The following is a 20,156-nucleotide window of genomic DNA, read 5'->3' as shown; positions in this document are numbered from 1 at the left end:
AAAAAGAAACCTATGTGCTTCTCTGCGCTGCAATTCTTTTACTTGATCTGCCAGTGTTCCCTGTTGCGCTAGGTTTATCGATCTCAAAGTAATATATGGGTCTAAGGGCTGGCTTCATATAACGCTAACATATGAATTGTAACGTTATAAACTTGGAAGTGAATGCCAAGGAAATGGGTTATTAATTTTCCTGCCGAGGCAATGCTGTTTCAGCCTGAATTTGTAGCACTTGACGATTAATATGAGAGAGGAATACCTACGGGCGACGGCAAGAAATTATGGTGGTTACAATACAAGGCTAATACACAGAGTGTTTCACAAAAGCTGTTTAATATTCAGTGTAATGAAATGAAATTTTTGATTAATGTCTCGCACTTGTCCATTGTAAACTAAAGGAGACAAATGAGTAATACACGGTTGAATCGTAAGTCTAGCAATATTTGCACAACTCAAACAGCAGGCTCGTGTATACGACATCAAGGTCATAGTGGATCAATATGTAGTGTGCCAAGTGGACTATTTAACATGGAGGCCACCACTGCGTCAGTACATTTAGTCTGTTTTTTTAGGGGTAATGACAATGAGTGCTCAACAAGGTCTAATACGTAAATTGCTACAGTTACAACGATAACATTATATATACTTGGGCAGAAAGTGCTTTAATGTACGAGGGCAAGTCAAGAAAGACTTGGACTGATTTTTTTCCCGGCAGTTCTGTTAACGCTGGAGCTTCATAGTTTGGCATACAAGTAGGGTGGATCTTGCTGTGCATATATATAAAATGTTGTTAAGGAATCATTGCATGTTTGGTAACCACGACTTTTTATTGCAGGTGATGTTCTGCGCCGCCTCTAGAAGTCGCCTGTAGAAGAAATGGAGTCATTACGAGATGAACAATTTGCAGCTATACAGTTCTGCTATCGCCTGGGGAAAAGTGCAACAGAAACTCTAGGAATGTTGAGAGCAGCCTAAAAAGATGACGCTCTGCCACGAAGTACCGTGTTCTGGTGGTTCAAAGAGTTTAAAGAGGGCCGAATGACAATCACGAAAGCTGGTGGACCAGGTGTATCAGCGTCAGCTGTTACTGAGGTGAACATTAACACGGCAGCAGTCATTGTTAGAGAAGATCGCCGCATCAGTATCGACGATCTGGCAGCCGCACTACGCATATCTCATGTCAGTGCCTTCAAAATTTTGCATGACCACCTCCACATGAGCCGAGTGTGTGCGCGATGGATTCCGCGACTCCTGACACCAGAGCAGAAGGCCGTTCGAGTGGAGACTTGCAGGGAGCTGTTGCAAAGGTTTGAGGATGGTGGAGACGCCTACCGCACCGTGCGACTTTTTTCTATTCCCTGCCCTAAAATCCAGACTGCGTGGACGCCGCTTCTCCGATAATTCCGAGGTTCTGAAGGCATCGGAGGCGGTTTTGAAGGACCTCTCAAAGAATGGCCTGCGACACGTGTTTGAGGACTGGAAGACTCGAATGAAAAAGTGCATTCAAATGGGCGGGGACTACTTTGAAAAGGATCATGTGCCTGTTGCTGAGTAATAATAAATTGCCTAGAAAAAAAAATCAGTCCAAGTCTTTCTTGACTAGCCCTTATAAGAAAAGAAGAAAAAGAAAAGAAATAGTTAAGAATTATTACTTACTTGTTTATACAGATAATTACAAAGGAAAGCTGAGATAGAGATGGGAAATAAACGTTTCCTGTTTATAAAATGAGGTTTGATTAATTAAATGATACAAACCAGGTAAATAAAACGAATATTACCAATTGTTTTCGTCCGGGACCATATAAAACGAAAACAATTAAAATACACTGAAATAGATTTTAATGTAAAATGTGAGATCAGTGAGTCACCACTGGCCATAAGCTAGCAAGATGTGTCAGACCATCCTGGCACAACGTGGCCGTAAAGAAATATTTTATTTGAGGTCAACGAGGTCTCATGTGGCACTTCTGTTAAATTGTTTGAAATTGGTGTTAAAAAAAAAAACACTCATCTATATCACCCACACTTTACATTCTCTGTTTCATTTTTCTTTCCTACCGGCGGGGTACTTGGTCTGAAAGGTGTAACTGCTTTCTCAGGCCAGCCACCCTGAGTGAGATTTTTCCTGAGTTTTCCTCTATTTGTGAAGTAAAAGGAAATTTTGTTTCTATACTTTGTCTTACATGAGCCACATTTTGCCTTACATCCTTTTCATTAAACCCCCTTAAATAATCCTATTGCTCTTTTTGCTCTAGCGGCCCCTTTGGAAACGAGAACGCCCACTTGAGAACCACTGTTGTAGAGTTTTACTTTAATTTTTTTTTTAAATCTTAGATTATCCATTGTTGTTATATTCTCTAATAATATTTCCTTTCTTCTTTCAGGTAAGTTTTGTCTATGTGTTCGTCAAACATCCATTGGTTGACCGATTCATGTAAGTTGCAACATTTTTTTACTAATATCTTTTCCCTTTAGCTAGATATTATATTTCTTAATGGCAGTCCTTGAAGAAAACAAGGATGTTATAAAATAGAGGATCTGCCCATATGTATCTCCATCCTATTAAATCAATGAAGAAAAAAAACGTGCATCGCCAAGTCTGATTGGCTACTGTAGTTTCTTGCATCGTCTGATTGGCTACTTTCATTTCCGCCAATGATTGTTGGCTCAAAACATTGCGATCTTATTGGGCGGAGTGGGCAGAGTAGGGGTGGCGAAACTGTGACGTATGGCTTCAAGATTTTGTTGTAAGGGCAGATCCTCTATTTTATAAGATCCTTGGAAGAAAATTAATAGAAATAAAACATTAAATTAAATTTATGGTGCAGAATTAAGTTCCGTTCGCCAATATATCAATTTGTAGTAATTTGTACAAAATATCAGTAAATCATTAAAATTAAATTTTATATTTAAGCTAAGGAAAGACGACTATATACAATAATTAGTACATCCGATAAGCTTTCTTTCCTTAGCCTGTAGCGATAAAAGAAAGCTTCATACAGCTTCGGAAAGCCGTGTACAAGAATGACTACATTCGGTAAGACTTCTTCCCTTAGCTTGTAGCGATAAAAGAAAGCTTCATACAGCTTCGGAAAGCTGTGTACAAGAATGACTACATTCGGTAAGATTTCTTCCCTTAGCTTGTAGCGATAAAAGAAAGCTTCATACAGCTTCGGAAAGCTGTGTACAAGAATGACTACATTCGGTAAGATTTCTTCCTTTAGCTTGTAGCGATAAAAGAAAGCTTCATACAGCTTCGGAAAGCTGTGTACAAGAATGACTATATTCGGTAAGATTTCTTCCCTTAGCTTGTAGCGATAAAAGAAAGCTTCATACAGCTTCGGAAAGCTGTGTACAAGAATGACTACATTCGGTAAGATTTCTTCCCTTAGCTTGTAGCGATAAAAGAAAGCTTCATACAGCTTCGAAAAACTGTGTACAAGAATGACTACATTCGGTAAGATTTTTGCGCAGCTTTTGTAGCCAATTTGATTTGTCAAATTCCTCGATGGCAGAACATTCTTTGTCTTTCTGCGATGAGCTTTTGAAGTCAAAAATTTTCTGCAGGAATTCTACAAAAAAAAAAAAAAAAAAAAAAAAAAATCCTGCAGAACAAACACTTGTGATTGTTAAAAATACGCTTTACGCGACATAAAAAAAAAAAAACAGTTCAAACTATATTTATGCAAGTCGTCCGTGCATTTAAGACATCTACACATAGTAGGTATGTTTTTATACTATTCTGTTGGCTATTTTATTTTCCTTCTGGCAATTTTTCTGCACAGGCGCGCAAATTTTCTGCGAGCACATCACAGATCGCGGCATGTTCTGCCATGGGGGTCAAATCTAACAAGGTACATTCGCGAAGTGTCCCCTCGGGATTCGTGTAAAATTGATTTAAATTCAAAGTTCTCAGCGGCCCAATGTGTATTGTACTAATTTTAGCGGCCCATGCGGGTAATTTTCATATTTATGGGCCTTCATATATCCGGAATTCATATACTACTATAACGCTTGGACACAAATTGCTTTTAGTTTCGTTAGATGTAAATGGAAATGAATGTGGGTATATGCAAAACAAAATGGATCAAGTACGGCTTCTCTGACGCATGTTACTCATCCCGGCCGCCATCTTGGATGTGCCATATTGGATTTAACTTTCGGTTTTTCAAATGGGAATAGGTGCAGGTCATATCAAATTCATGTAGAATTTTCTCGGAAATCCACTGGTGTAGTTAATTTTAATTTTACTTTATATTGTACCGTTTGGAAGATATCGCATATTAAATCCTTTCAGGTACATCGCGAAAACTGTAGGCAGTGGCGTAAGAGGGGGCTTCCGGGCTTAAACCTCCCCTAAATTTTATTTACTATCTTAAAGTAAATGAAATATCTTGCAGAATTTTCATATTTCCAGAAATAAAGTTAACAAAGCTCCCGAAACAAAATCGTAAATACGCCACTGACTGTAGGTATAATCAAACTCTTTACAACTTTGGTGAAGACCTACCATTTCCGTATTTATGTCTGTGTGTATGTATGTATTTACGTTCAGGGAATATTTCGTCAACAATAAATCGTTTAGAAGATTACATATATACACGGGGAACTGCACAATTCTCTATTTGGTTCACAATTCGTGAAGTGCCTGACATTTAACATGCATTATCTTGAAAACGGTACAAGCTACGTTAAAATTAACTACACCAATGAATTTCCGAGAAAATTTTATATGAATTTAATGTATCACATGCACCTATTCCCATTTGAAAAACCAAAAGTTGAATCCAATATGGCACATCCAAGATGGCGGCCGGGATGGGTAACACGTATCAGAAAGCAGTACTTGACCCTATTTGTTTTGTATATACCCACATTCATGTTCAATTATATCTAAAAGAAACTAAAAGCAATTTTGTGAGCGAGCTTTATAGTAATGGTTGACTAAATTCCGGATATATGAAGGCCCATAAATATGCAAATTACCCGTATGGGCCGCTAAAATTAGTACAATACACATTGGGCCGCAGAGAACTTTGCATTTGAATCAATTTTACACGAATCTCGAGAGGACACTTCGCGAATGTACCTTGTAAGACTTGTTAGACGGGAGCTCCCTAAACTTGTTAGCCTGTAAAAGAGAATTCTTCTTCAGACAAAGTCCAATGTACTACGTAAAACTATCTGTGACCGGCTCATAGCATTTAAAAAAATACATTTGTACGAGGGTTACGAAAAACATGTACTTCCATAATGACATGACTGTCAAAGGAAATCCAAGGCTGTCGTCAAAGTGAATGTTGTTAGGATTGGATTTAATTCGTTTATTGAAACCAGAAGTTGTAGCAGTGCGTCGCTTCCGGTTTTAATATTGGGCTTTCATAGAGCAAGAACACGGAAGAAGTAGTTGGAACTTGTTTTCTTATTGAAATTCAATATTCCAGCAAGTACCATCCCCTCATTCCTTATCCACCTATAGAGAGAGGAACTGACAGTGGCGGATCTAGCCCGTGACCGGGGGGGGGGAGAAGCTAGGCGTTCCCAGTTTTCTGAGAGACAAAAATAATTTAATGTCTTATTTATATATTTTTGAAGTTCATAATAAACTCATGATTAGAGACCGGATGTTAGGCAAAATGCCTATTCTTTAATATTAAAGATATGATCAAAAATAACGTTTTAAAGTTTATATGGGGGATTATAGTTTCGATTTAAGCCAATTTTATTTTGCCTATTTCGACCTTTACTGCCTAAATAATTGCTTTATTGCCTAATATTGCCTATTCTATGCATTTTCTTCAAAATAAGCCTACATTGGGAAAATACGTAATTTACGTAACATAATACACACATATTTACTTATATTATGTGTTTGTAGACACAAGCTCGTGGTACGTTTCAATATACATACAGGATGAACAAAGATGTTCACATACTTCGGGAGGTGATTCGTGACATGAAAAGAAGATAAAAGTCTTCTTGAATTTCACGAATCATCATTTGAAGTATGTGCGCACCTTTATGTCCCGTTCCAATTGTCAGGATTCGATTTCGATTCCAATTTGGCACCCCTGTCACTCGAACATGCAACAGCACTTTTTTGTCTTCTTTTCATGTCACGAATCACCTCCCGAAGTGTATGCACATCTTTCAGATTCACCCAGTATGTGCAGTGCATAGCAAGCCTCGTTTTTGTATATACAGTAAAAGAAGATATTATTTAACAAAGAAGTAGGTTTCTATATTCTTTGAACATTATCTAGCCTATGACTTGAATCTATTTTTTAATGGTATTGAGTATTTATCTTCATTATTTCGAGTTACATTTTAGTGCCTATTTTTTAAATTTTAAGTGCTTATTTGCCTGCCTATTTTCCAGGTTTTTAGTGCCTAAACATCCGGTCTCTACTCATGATATACAGTACTTATCATAGTCTAGGATCTGGCAGCCCACCACCCCAAATTTTACTTTCTAGACCCGCCTCTGAGAACTGATAAATGTAAGACTTGTGGTTAGAATATTCAGCTGTCATAGTCTGAAAATTTTTATCGTTGTTTCACAATTCGAAAAGAAACTCGCTTTATTTTATGATCATTTGACTTTTTCTGGTTCCTGGAAAGAAAAAGTATGGCAGAAGGTGTTTGTTAGAGGAATTTTATGAAGAGTAGGCGTGGAGAGGTATACTTATAAAGGTCATAGTATGGACAAACACACTCAGAAAGAGACAAACACACACACACACACACACACACACACACACACAGAGTATAAAGTCCGCCACTCGGGAAGTTCCGGTGGTAACTATGGAAACGAGCGGGTAGCAGTAGGATCAACCACTAGTACCAGCCAGAGCTAATTTTCTTGCTGGCCCTAGGGGCGCATATATAGTGGACGTTTAAAGCCAAATGTTTTCATAAAACTTTTCGGTCAAAAACAAACACAGGCTGGATGGGATGAGACAGTGCAGCTGGAGGGAGGGGTATTGCCTGAATATTTATGTGCAGTGCTATACTCAGTAATTGCGTTAAACAACTTATCGATTTAGCTTCCCACGTACTGGATGAGTATTTTGTCTTTCTTTTTCTTTTACACTTCCAAACTGTACTATGACTAATTGTCGAAAGTGTTATAAAAGGGTTGTATTCGTCCGTCCATCCGTCTGTCGGCAGATATTAAAGCAGAAACAATAAGAGTTACATATAAGCAGTTGTTGCAATCGATTCAGCTTTCTAAGAATAAGTTCGATCTCCTCCGTTCACCCTCTATTCAAATCAGTAGTGGTGGAAATTAACTGTTTCCTGTTTTAACGTTGATCGCCAAAGAATAAAAGCGGCAGCAGATAATGACAAGCTGATTTTTGCAATGGATTCAGCGTTCTAAGAATAATTTCGATCTCCTCCGTTCACCCTCTATTCAAATCAGCAGTGATGGAAATTAACCGTTTCCTGTTTTAATGTTGATCGCCAAAGAAGAAAAACGACAGTAATAATGACAAGCTAATTTTTACAGTTGATTCAGCGTCCTGAGAATAAGTTCCATATCCTCAGTTAATCCTCTATTCAAATCGGAAGTGGTAGAAATCAACCGTTTCCGATTTCAATGTTGATAACCAAAGAATATAAACAGTATCAAATATTTGCTGTAAAAAGTTTTGCTATAATGGAGTTTTGCTGCAAAATACAGATCGCGAGAGATAGCATGAGTTATGAGAAGCGGGAGGTAGGAAGAACGCTAATCGCTGCGAGGGTGACAGTGGAGAGAGAGGGAAGATTTTTTGGTAGTGTTTCTAACCCATGCCGATACTAACCTCCAACATAAGTAACAACAATGGATAATAACTACTTAACGCAACTTATATATATTATGATAGGCTTACCTGTAGCTTCAGGTATTTATAAAGGCTCAATACCGTTCATACAATCCATCTTATCATCATCGTCTTCCGTCTCATCGTCACTTTCTTCAGAAGAGTCACTATTACTGTCACTGTCCTCGGTTAAGTTCTGAAAGGAATATTGTGTCTTACAAGCCAATCGATCATTACAGCTTTACGAGATGTTGATGTCGGTGAAGGATCTAAACAGACATTGTGATATGGTGCATTGTCTATCACAAGAACTGAATTACTTGGCAAGTTAGGAATTAGCCGTGACTTCAACCACTTTTCACAGTTTTCATAATTCATGTCGTCGTGATAATCGCCAGATTTCGTTCCAGATTTGAACATGACTAACGCGTCTGGAATGAAACCGTTTTCTCCGCCAGCATGCATGATTATTACGCTTGTCCTTTAGAAATTGTGTGAGTAAACCTGCATTCTTCTTATCGCTCCACGCGTGTTTTTTTGTGTGCGATGAATGCAAGTACGTCTCATCCATGTAAATTATGGGGCGGTTCTGCGTTCTGTAATGATCTATAGCTCGCAAATAAGCCACCCTCTTTGATCGAAATTAATCTTTTTCAATAAGTAGTCGTCTATTGTTTTCAGCCTTAATCCATCTAAATCCTAAGGAACGGATTATTTTCCGTAAAGACCAAGTGCTTCCATTAAAATTAACCTTTTCTCGAGGTACTCGCAACAGTGATTTTACAGAAGGTCGTTGACCGTGAACAATATGAAATTCATTAATTGTTCGACGAATAACGCATTTGTCAAAATCATCCACTGAGATTTTTGTTTTTCGTTGTGCTCGCATCTTATTCGGAGTAGAAAAGCTCGTTCCCGTGATTTTGTTTTTTCCCGCTCACTAAAAACACGTTTTAGTGTACTTACTGAAACACCGGTAGCTCCAGATACTCGCTTTTGCACTTCTGTTACATTAATTGGATTTCCACTGTCAGCCTCTCTCTTCATAAAATCATAAACATTAACCAAAATCTCTCTGCTTTGGCTGTGAAGTACTTTCCATCCTCCAAGTTTTCCGTTCTTCTTACCCTTCCTCCCCCCATTATGATTTTTAAAAAAGGAACAAACCAGCACACAACACAGACTAAAACAACACAGAACTATGCACAAAGAACCACTCTTCACTGAACACAAGAACACTGTGTCCAGTTCGGCTTCTGCATGTGTCTCTTAAGACGCCCCCATCTGTGTCATAAATAACCACCCCAGGAGGGAGGGTACCAATAGGTCCACTTTGTTTTACCAGAGAAAATGACAAACTTCCCTGTATGAGAGGGGAAGGAGTTGACAGGTCTGTAGCCAGGATTTCCCTAAGGCTAGGACATGAGTCTTGGTCCCCAGAATGAATGGATTGCAAATATAGGTGGTGTTATGTGATATAATTTTTAGTTATTTTAGCTTACTTTACGATCATTATGTATTAAAAAAATAAACGAGTAAGGAAACCCTTTAACGGACCGAGTGCACTTTTACATCTTATTAAATAAATATGCTACTTTATTGTTCAGATTTTTCTAAATGAAGATGAGAAATGCAGGCTGCAGATTGATTCAAAGTGTCTTTGTTATCCCTTCCCAGAAATGCTTCAAATCGCCAAATTCTAGTTCACCGCTGTGGCAGTTAGCAACACTATTACGATTGCCTGATCCTTTCAAGTGTGTTGGTGGCGGATTTCAAGGTCATAGCTCATGCTATCCCTCGCGCCCTGTAGCTATTACCTAAATATGAATTTTTAAGCATGACCAGCAAAATAAATGAAATGAGAGCAGGCCTGATAGCATAAAAAATAAAATATTTTCAACTTGGAGTCTTCTTGAAAGTAGAGATAGCCTACATCACTCAGGCTTTAATCGAGGACGCTGATTCCATACCAAAGAAGGCATTTCTCCCTATCTCTTAGACCGGCTGTATATTGACCAGAAACAGGACACCCGAACTGAAGTTCATTACTTTGGGCAATCGAACAAAGCTTCGGAAAGCATTTTCACTCGACCATGTGCTTGGACAAAGGTCTCCCCAAAAGTCGTGACTGCTATGTACAGTCAATTACACTCCTCGTTTTTTTAAATGGCTCCCTCTGGCTGTCTTTACTCTGCATTGAGAAAAATCCGTTATCCGGACAGCGGTATATTGTACAAATATACGGTATCCTTATGTTACTACAGAAATCAGTACGAAGTATACGTTATCCATATGCTTCTCTTTTTCCTGCTTAGATGTTACATCATGTCGTTGCAAGATGTCTGACATCTAATAGTCTCCCATATATTACATACGCATACATATGTTACATACGTCAGCTACATGTTACATACGTCCATCTGTATATGAGATCCTTACAGCTTACGGAAAGTATGTGTAGATGGAACACTTATGTCAAAAGTATTATAAAACATATGTTTTCAGTTATACGTTTGCTGCATGGTGCTATATGTAATCGTACTTTTAAATAAAAAACTACAGGATTTACGCATGTAACTTACGTTTCAACGTACATCATAAACGTTTTTTCTCTGTGTACTGTGTTTGATCTAAGGAGATCAATATTGAAACCGGAAATCGTAGCGGATTTCTATCACTTCCGGTTTTAGTAGATAAATTATGGTAAAGATCAGTTCAACTCACGGGACACTAAATCGATACCGAAAAAAAAAGAAACGCTTCTAACTAGATAATACCGCTTTTGCTCTAATACCTGTAATAAAGACAAACAGGTTTAAGAGTCTTCATCCCGGCGAAATTAAAATCCCGCTAATTTTACAGTAATTATGTGATAACTTCAAATAGATAAAAGATTAATTGAAATATGGAACACGAGCGCCCTAGACAATATTATTTTGCGTGAGGTACCGTTATCACAAGTCACCTAGTGGTTTTCCGTTTTCAGCTGTTTAGAAACGCGAAAATAAATGCCGATTTTCAAAATGGCTCGAAATCGAAAGCAGATAAGTGAGTTGTGATAACGGTTTCTCATGTAAAATAATATTGTCTAGGGCGCTCTTGTTCCACATTTCGATAATCTTTTATCTATTTAAAGATATCACATAATTACTGTAAATTAGCGGTATTTTAATTTCGCCGGAATGAAGACTCTCAACCATTCAATAAAGCTTCCTATAATTATGTATGCCATAGTTTGGAAGTCTAATAGCTCGTTTTTTTACTTGTTTCTTAAAAGCATTGTAACATTTTGTATTCAAGTAACACGCAAAAACTTAGGACAAAAATTAACTGGAGACGTCCTCGACCCATTTCTAAATCAGCATCTAATTTCAGCTCCGCGTAACAAGTAGTGCCCAGACAGCAATTGCCTACTGGAGAGCATACAAACTCCGTTTTCTATTACTCAAACACAAACAAAATCCAAAGCTTATATGATAGAGGACATGCTTATACTGTATGTTTGTCCCTGTTGTGCTGTGTCAGAATGTCATTTCGTTACATTATGATTTCCCTAAAGGTACAACATATTTGCACAGTAACGTGGACAGAAATCATGGGGTCGCCGTGAAAGACAATGAAAATGCATGCGAAATTATTTGCTGTTTCCATCGGTGTGTGAATGTGAAGCATATATATATATATATAACACAATTTTCAAGTAAAACAAACAGCGCCGTTGGAAAATGGTCAAGAAGTTGCGATGCTACTAGTCTGGTGGACTTAATGAGTTTGTAAACTTTCTAAATTACCTTCAGCTGGATATAACGGAGCTAACAACACAGAATGTCGCTTTGAGTGCCACGAAACAAAATAGATTTAGGTTTTTAGCTTCCCCCTTTGAGATCACAAACATGACAAGTGAGTTTTCGTTTAGCAAAGTGGAACTACGATAGACTTCCAAACAAGTGATCCAATATGTTAACAGGAACTCATATATTTATCAGTTCTGGCTTGAATGAAGCGATACATATATCATCCCTAAAATCAGTGTTTAAACATGATTTGAGGAGGTACGGTGGCTCAGTGGCAGAGCCCTTATCTCTGGTGCGTGGGGTCCCTGGTTCGATTCCCCGGTCAAGTAAGTTTGTGGGGGACGACATCATGTCCGTGGGTTCTCTCAAAGTACTCCAGTTTCCTCCCATATTCTCATTCCACCACTACTCCCATTATCATTCGCTTCCCTTAATTATCCGTCTTCCTTAACCGTGGGTGTAATCGTGGGACGTTAAACTGAAAGGTATCGTTTTTCAACATCTTTTAAAAACAACTCTTTTGGTTATCATTTAAAATATCCAAAAATGCCGAAAAGTGCTCTATTAATGAACAGAAAGTGTCTCCAAAACGTTCTAACAGTGGTTAATAGAAACTATCCTAAGCGTTCAATATGTGCTTGAATTTCAGGTGTGTCCCTAAGAGTCTTCAAAATGTACATGAGCTTCAAATGTGTCCCTAAAAATGTTCAAAACGTAATTGAGTTTCAAATGTGTCCCTAAGAATGTTCAAAATGTACTTGAGTGTTCTATTAATGAACAGAAAGTGTCGCAAGAACGTTCTAACAGTGGTTAATAGAAACTATCTTAAGCGTTCAATATGTGCTTGAATTTCAGGTGTGTCCCTAAGAGTCTTCAAAATGTACATGAGCTTCAAATGTGTCCCTAAAAATGTTCAAAACGTAATTGAGCTTCAAATGTGTCCCTAAGAATGTTCAAAATGTACTTGAGTGTTCTATTAATGAACAGAAAGTGTCGCAAGAACGTTCTAGCAGTGGTTAATAGAAACTATCCTAAGCGTTCAATATGTACTTGAACTTCAGATATGTCCCTAACAATTTTCAAAATGTATCTGAGCTTCAAACGTGTCCCTAAGAATGTTCAAAACGTACTTGAGCTTCAAATGTGTCCCTAAGAATGTTCAAAATGTACTTGAATGTCAAATGTGTCCCTAAAAGTGTTTCAAATGTCTTTGAACTTCAGATGTGATCCTAAGAATCTCCAAATGTCGTTGAACTTCAGATATATCCCTAAGAATGTTTAAAATATACTTGAACTTCAGATGTGTCCTTAAGAGTATTCAAAATGCGCTTAAACTTCAGATATGTTCCTAATAGTCTTCAAAATGTACTTGAACTTCAGATGTGTCACTAAGAGTGTTCAAAATGTACTTGAACTTCAAATATGTTCCTAAGAGTATTCAAAATGTACTTAAACTTGAGATGTATTCCTAAGAGTGTTCAAAATGTACTTGAACTCCAGATGTGCCATTGAGAGTGTTCGAAATTTACTTGAACTTCGTATGTGTCCCTAGGAGTGTTCAAAATATACTTGAACTTCAGGTGTGTCTCTAAGGGTGTTCAAAACGTAGTTGAACTTTAAATGTTTTCCTAAAAATGTTCAAAGTGTGTTTGAACTTCAGATGTATACAAATGAGTATACGGCACAGAAACGACATTTAAACAGTCTTATGACACTTTACGCATTACCATTTAAACATGTGCAAGATATTTTGGGCCGTATATTCATTGAACAAATCAGAGGTTCAAGTACATTTTGAACACTCTTTGATACATTCTAGTGACCAACGTTAGGAGACATTCTAGACACTTTTTGTTCAGTGGTAGAACACTTCAGGACATTTATGGAAATTTTCAACAATGACCAAAAGTAGTTTCTACGAGGCGTGTTCGGAAAGTAACGTCCGATTGGTCGCTGTGCGTAAAGTAGTTGGGGCAGCGATACTATCTGCACAGACGTGCGCGGTAGATCAGTCTGCATCCAGCCGTGGTAGAGTGAAGATTGTCTGATCACTAGTTCCACTTATGTTGCGTCTCAAAATGTGTTCTGCAATAGAAAACTCCGCCAAGTGCGAGGTGCGAGCTATTATACGTTTTCTTATGGGAAAACAATATTCGACAGCAGTTATTCATCGGGTACTTTGTACCGTGTATGGATCAAGTGTGATGAGTGAAGAAGTTGTTCCTGAATGGATTCGTTCACTTAAAAGTGGACTGGCAGGCCATCAGTGGTCATTGATGAACTCGTTTAGAAAATTGATGGAAAAGTTAGTGAAAATCAATGTTTCACAATCTCGGAGCTTTCCGAGAAATTTCCACAAATTTCCATCCTGGATCTCAGCGCTTTAATGATGAAGAGGAGGTGAAAGATGCCGCCACAGGCTGGCTCAAGGCACAGGTGGGAGATTTTTATACTGATGGAATTTCTAAGGTAGTGCAGATATATGACAAATGCTGGAATGTTTATGGAAACTATATTGAGAAATAGAGCAAAGGAGAAGTTTTCAGTTGCATATAATAAATTATTCTAATTTACTTTGGTGTTTCTTTCTAAACCAACTGGAAGTTACTTTCCGAGCGGCCCTCGTAAAATATGTTCAAACACTGATTTATTTTTTTTGCAGTATAAAGGTGGATATTAAATCTATTCAGGGGCGCACTCAGAAATTTTTGTTGGGAGTGGTCCAAAGTTTGAGATGATCCAATAGTACAAGACATTACGTCTATATAGTACTGAACCGGTAATATTCAACATCCGAAAGCACGATAAGTAGTAGTTAAATGCTGCCACCTATATCCTAAAAAAAAAATATAGAACTAGGTGGCCTCTATAAGAAAATAAAGAGCACAGATGAAGGGTGTAAGACTAAACCTTTACGTTACATTTATCATTTCTCTACTTAGCAAGTATAATTTTCTTAACAAGGTATACAAAGGTATATTGAGCTACGAAGCTTTGCGGCTAGTCCTGACCCTGTGGGTCCCCCGCGTGGATGCACCCCTGAATTCTTTTTAATAGGAATGTTAAATCCACTTCAATATATTTGGTCTAGGAATTAATTCGTGCGGTTGGTACGCACACATTGAAGCTGTAGTACAAACACAAAATACATAAATACCTTAAGAAAAATATTGTCCATCGCTAGCCACCACTTTCGCCCATCTGTCAGGCAATGTACGGATTCCGTGGCGAAAGAAGTCCTCATCCTTGGAAGCGATCCAGTCAGAGACCCATGTTTCGATATCTTCTGAAGAAGTAAACCGCTGTCCAATCAAATCGTTGTTCATGCAATCGAACAAGTAGTAGTCCGAAGGAGCAACGTCTGGTGAATACGGCGGGGGGGGGGGTAAAACTTCCCATCCGACATTTTCTAAATAGGTTTCGACCGGTTTTGCGACATGTGGGCGAGCGTTATCATGTTGAACAATAAGTTTATCATGTCTGTTCTCCCATTCTGGTCGTGTTCTGGCCAGAGCTTGCTTCAAACGCATTAATTGTCGTCGATAACGTTCTCCATTCATAGTTTCACCCGGTTGCAGCAGCTCATAGTACACCACACCTTTCATATCCCACCATATGCACAGCATAACCTTTGCACAGTGAATATCTCGTTTTGGTTGTGATGGACCTGGTTCACCTGGTTTCACCCAGGCCTTTTTTAGTTCAGGGTTCTCGTAATGGATCCACTTCTCATCACCCGTAATAATTCGATGCAGAAACCCCTTTCTGCTCTGTCGTTGAAGCAGCAATTCGCAAATGGTTTTTCGTCTTTCAACGTCTCTGTCTTTCAGTTCATGTGGAACCCAATGTGACATCTTTTGAATCATTCCCATGGCTTTCAAGCGTTTGGAGACTGTTGTTTGAGCAACGCCTAATGCTGCTGCAAGTTGTTCCTGCGTTTGACACGAATCCTGCTCGAGCAATGCTGTCAATTCTTCGTCTTGAAATTTTTTTGGCTGTCCAGCTCGCTCTTGGTCTGCCAAGCCGAAATCACCACTTCTAAACCGTGCAAACCACTTCTGACACGTTCGCTCAGCTAGAGCATGGTCACCATACACTTCCACCAAAATACGATGACTTTCAGTCGCACTTTTCTGCATGTTAAAGTAATGCAGCAGGACACCCCGCAAAAACACTTTATCAGGCACAAATTGCGCCATGTTCACTTAACTACAAACTGGTGTTGTTGACGCTTTAATCCACTGCCCTATACTACGAACGATACACGATGACAGGGGTTTGCAACACATGTGAGGAACTGTGGGACGCTCCGTTCGTTGCGCCATCTCTTGTCCACCCGCACGAATTAATTCCTAGACCAAATATATAACTTCAAAAAATTCTAGCTACAGCATATATTTCTATGTATGGGATTTGTGATATGAATAGCCAACAATGAAGTCACCGTTAACCGTGAATATGTTAACAAACTGAATCTATTAAAAAAACTTAGCCGAGTTAATCACTCTAGCTCTCTATTGCAATAAGTAGATTTCAAAAATTGTCTTTCGTTCAAGAGTTATAGTGTGGAGTAACGGACAGACGTTCTAGCATTACAAGTTTAGAAGGCTCACTAGCGTTATTCTAATAACATTATAATCTTATAACATCTAATAGCGTGATCCTAATAACATTACAATCTTAAAAGGCCTATTAGCGTGATACTAATCACATTACAATTATATAAGGCCCACTAGTGCAATCCTAATAACGTTAAAGTCTTAAAAGGATCACTAGCATGATCCTAACACCGTTACAATTTTACAAGGCTCACTAGCGTAAACCTAATAGCATTACACTCACTACACTCTTATAGAATTCACCAGCGTGATCCTAATAACATCACAATCTTAAAAGGCCTATTAGCGTGATACTAATCACATTACAATTATATAAGGCCCACTAGCGGAATCCTAATAACGTTAAAGTCTTAAAAGGATCACTAGCATGATCCTAACACCGTTACAATTTTACAAGGCTCACTAGCGTTATCCTAATAAAATTATAATCTTATAAGATCTAATAGCGTGATCCTAATAACATTACAATCTTAAAAGGCCTATTAGCGTGATACTAATCACATTACAATTATATAAGGCCCACTAGCGCAATCCTAATAACGTTAAAGTCTTAAAAGGATCACTAGCATGATCCTAACACCGTTACAATTTTACTAGGCTCACTAGCGTTATCCTAATAAAATTATAATCTTATAAGATCTAATAGCGTGATCCTAATAACATTACAATCTTAAAAGGCCTATTAGCGTGATACTAATCACATTACAATTATATAAGGCCCACTAGCGCAATCCTAATAACGTTAAAGTCTTAAAAGGATCACTAGCATGATCCTAACACCGTTACAATTTTACAAGGCTCACTAGCGTTATCCTAATAAAATTATAATCTTATAAGATCTAATAGCGTGATCCTAATAACATTACAATCTTAAAAGGCCTATTAGCGTGATACTAATCACATTACAATTATATAAGGCCCACTAGCGCAATCCTAATAACGTTAAAGTCTTAAAAGGATCACTAGCATGATCCTAACACCGTTACAATTTTACAAGGCTCACTAGCGTAAACCTAATAGCATTACACTCACTACACTCTTATAGAATTCACCAGCGTGATCCTAATAACATCACAATCTTATAAAGCCTATTAGCGTGATACTAATCACATTGCAATAATATAAGTCATATTATTGTCTTCCCAATAACATTACATTTATATAAGGCCCACTAGCGTAATCCTAATAACATTACAACCTTATAAAGCCTACTAGTATGATCCTAATAACATTACAATCTTATAAGGCACAGTTAGCGTGGTCCTAATAACATTACAATCTTATAATGGCCAGAAGCCTAATCGTAATAACATTATAAGGCCCTCTTGCGCGATCCTAATAACATTACAATAATATAAGACCTACTAGCGTGATAATAATATTATAATCTTACAAGGCCCACGAGCGTAATCCTAATAATATCATAATCTTATAAAGCCTACTAGTATGATCCTAATAACATTATAATCTTATAAATCCCACGAGCGTAATCCTAATAACACCACAATCTTATAAAGCCTACTAGTATGATCCTAATAACATTACAATCTTATAAGGCACAATTAGCGTGATCCTTATAACATTATAATCTTATAATAACCAAAAGCGTAATTGTAATAACGTTATAAGGCCCACTGTCGTGATTCTAATAATATTTCAATAATATAAGGCTCACAAGCGTAATAATAATATTACAATAAGGTAAGGTTCACTAGCGCGACAGTGATAACATTATAATCTTATAAAGCCCACGATCGTAATCCTAATAACATCATAATCTTATAAAGTCTACTAGTGTGATCCTAATAACATTACAATCTTATAATGGCCAGAAGCGTAATCGTAATAACATTAAAAGGCCCACTGGCGTGATCCTAATAACATTACAATAATTTAAGGCCCACTAGAGTGTTCCTAATAACATTACAAAAGGGGAAGATTCACTAGCGCGACAGTAATAACATTATAATCTTATAAAGCCCACGATCGTAATCCTAATAACATCATAATTTTATAAAGCCTACTAGTATGATCCTAATAACATTACAATCATATACTGGCGTGATCCTAATAACATTACAGTAATTTAAGGCCCACTAGAGTGTTCCTAATAACATTACAAAAGGGGAAGGTTCACTAGCGCGACAGTAATAACATTATAATCTTATAAAGCCCACGATCGTAATCCTAATAACATCATAATCTTATAAAGCCTACTAGTGTGATTCTAATAACATTACAATCTTATAAGGCACAATTAACGTGATCCTAATAACATTATCATCTTATAATGGCCAGAAGCCTAATCGTAATAACATTAGAGGGCCCACTGGCGTGATCCTAATAACATTACAATAATTTAAGGCCCACTAGAGTGGTCCTAATAATATTACAATAAGGTAAGGTCCACTAGCGTGATAATAATAGCATTATAATCCCAATCCTAATAACACCACAATCTTATAAAGGCTACTAGTATGATCCTAATAACATTACAATCTTATAAGGCACAGTTAGCGTAATTCTAATAACATATCAATCTTATAATGGCCAGAAGCGTAATCGTAATAACATTATAAAGCCCACTTGCGTGATTGTAATAACATTATAATTTTATAAGAGTCACTAGCGTGATCCTAAGAACATTACAATCTTACAAAATCCAGAGGTGAAAGAATGGTGAACTCCGCTCAACAAAATTCTAACTGCGATGCCCGTACTGCCTGTAGAACTTTTTGTAGTTAAGCACAACTTAGTTTGGGAGTCGGAAAACCAACCGCGTATAATTGAGTGCCAACAAGGAAGTCTGGATATATATTCTTCAGCATCAGATTTCGTAGAACAGTAGGTAACACACTTCTTGGAAAACATTGAAAAAGAGGAAAAGGGACGAAATAAACTGGAAGAGAAATATTATATAGACTGCGTGACGACATCAACACCTTGATTCACAGCATTCTAGCATTGAATTTGTTGTCTCCCTGGAGACCATAGTTGCCTGGTTACTGATTCTTTTGTTTCAGTAAAACAATCAATTTCAGAGATAAGACAACTCGTGTAAATTTTTCTTTTTGGAACACAGCCTTTTCTTCTTCTCCTTTCTATTATTACTGTTGTTATTAGAATGCTTTCTATTCACCATCATAGGTATTCTGCTATTATTGGGAGGTCACGTGCTGCAACTGAGAAGCTTCCATGCTCCAGGGTCTCCGCTAACCTCTTTGTCTTCACGTACTGTTTCTCTGTTGTGATATTGTTTATTAATTGCAGTCTTCTTCGTCCTCTCCCTCTCTTTCCTGCCACCATAAAGTCTATGACGTTCCCCATGATACTGTTCCTTGTTATCCAATGTCCCAACCAGTTTCTTTTACTCTTCTTAATTATATCTAACATTGTTGTTTTCTCTCCTACCATTTCTAATACTCTTTCATTCGTTTTCTACTTGACTTAGCTAATTTTCTCCATTCCTCTCCGCATCCATATTTCGAAAGCCTACTAGTGTGATCTTAATAACATTACAATCTTGTAATGGCCAGAAGCGTAATCGTAATAACATTATAAGGCCCGCTTGCGTTATCCTAATAACATTACAATAATTCAAGGCCCAATTAGCGTGATCCTAATAACATTACAATCTTATAATGGCCCGAAGCGTAATCGTAATAACATTATAAGGCCCATAGAGTGATCCTAATAACATTATTACCTTATAATTCCCACGAGCGTAATCCTAATAACATCACAATCTTATAAGGCCCAATTAGCGTGATCCTAATAACAGTACAATCTTATAATGGCCCGAACGTAATCGTAATAACATTATAAGGCCCATAGAGTGATTCTAATAACATAACAATAATTTAAGGCTCACTAGAGTGCTGCTAATAACATTACAATAAGATAAGGTCCACTAGCGTGATAATAATAACATTATAATC

Source organism: Thermobia domestica, chromosome 4 (assembly GCF_964235325.1).
Source record: "Thermobia domestica chromosome 4, izTheDome1.hap1.1, whole genome shotgun sequence".
Classification (NCBI taxonomy): domain Eukaryota; kingdom Metazoa; phylum Arthropoda; class Insecta; order Zygentoma; family Lepismatidae; genus Thermobia; species Thermobia domestica.
This window is presented reverse-complemented; position numbering follows the sequence as displayed.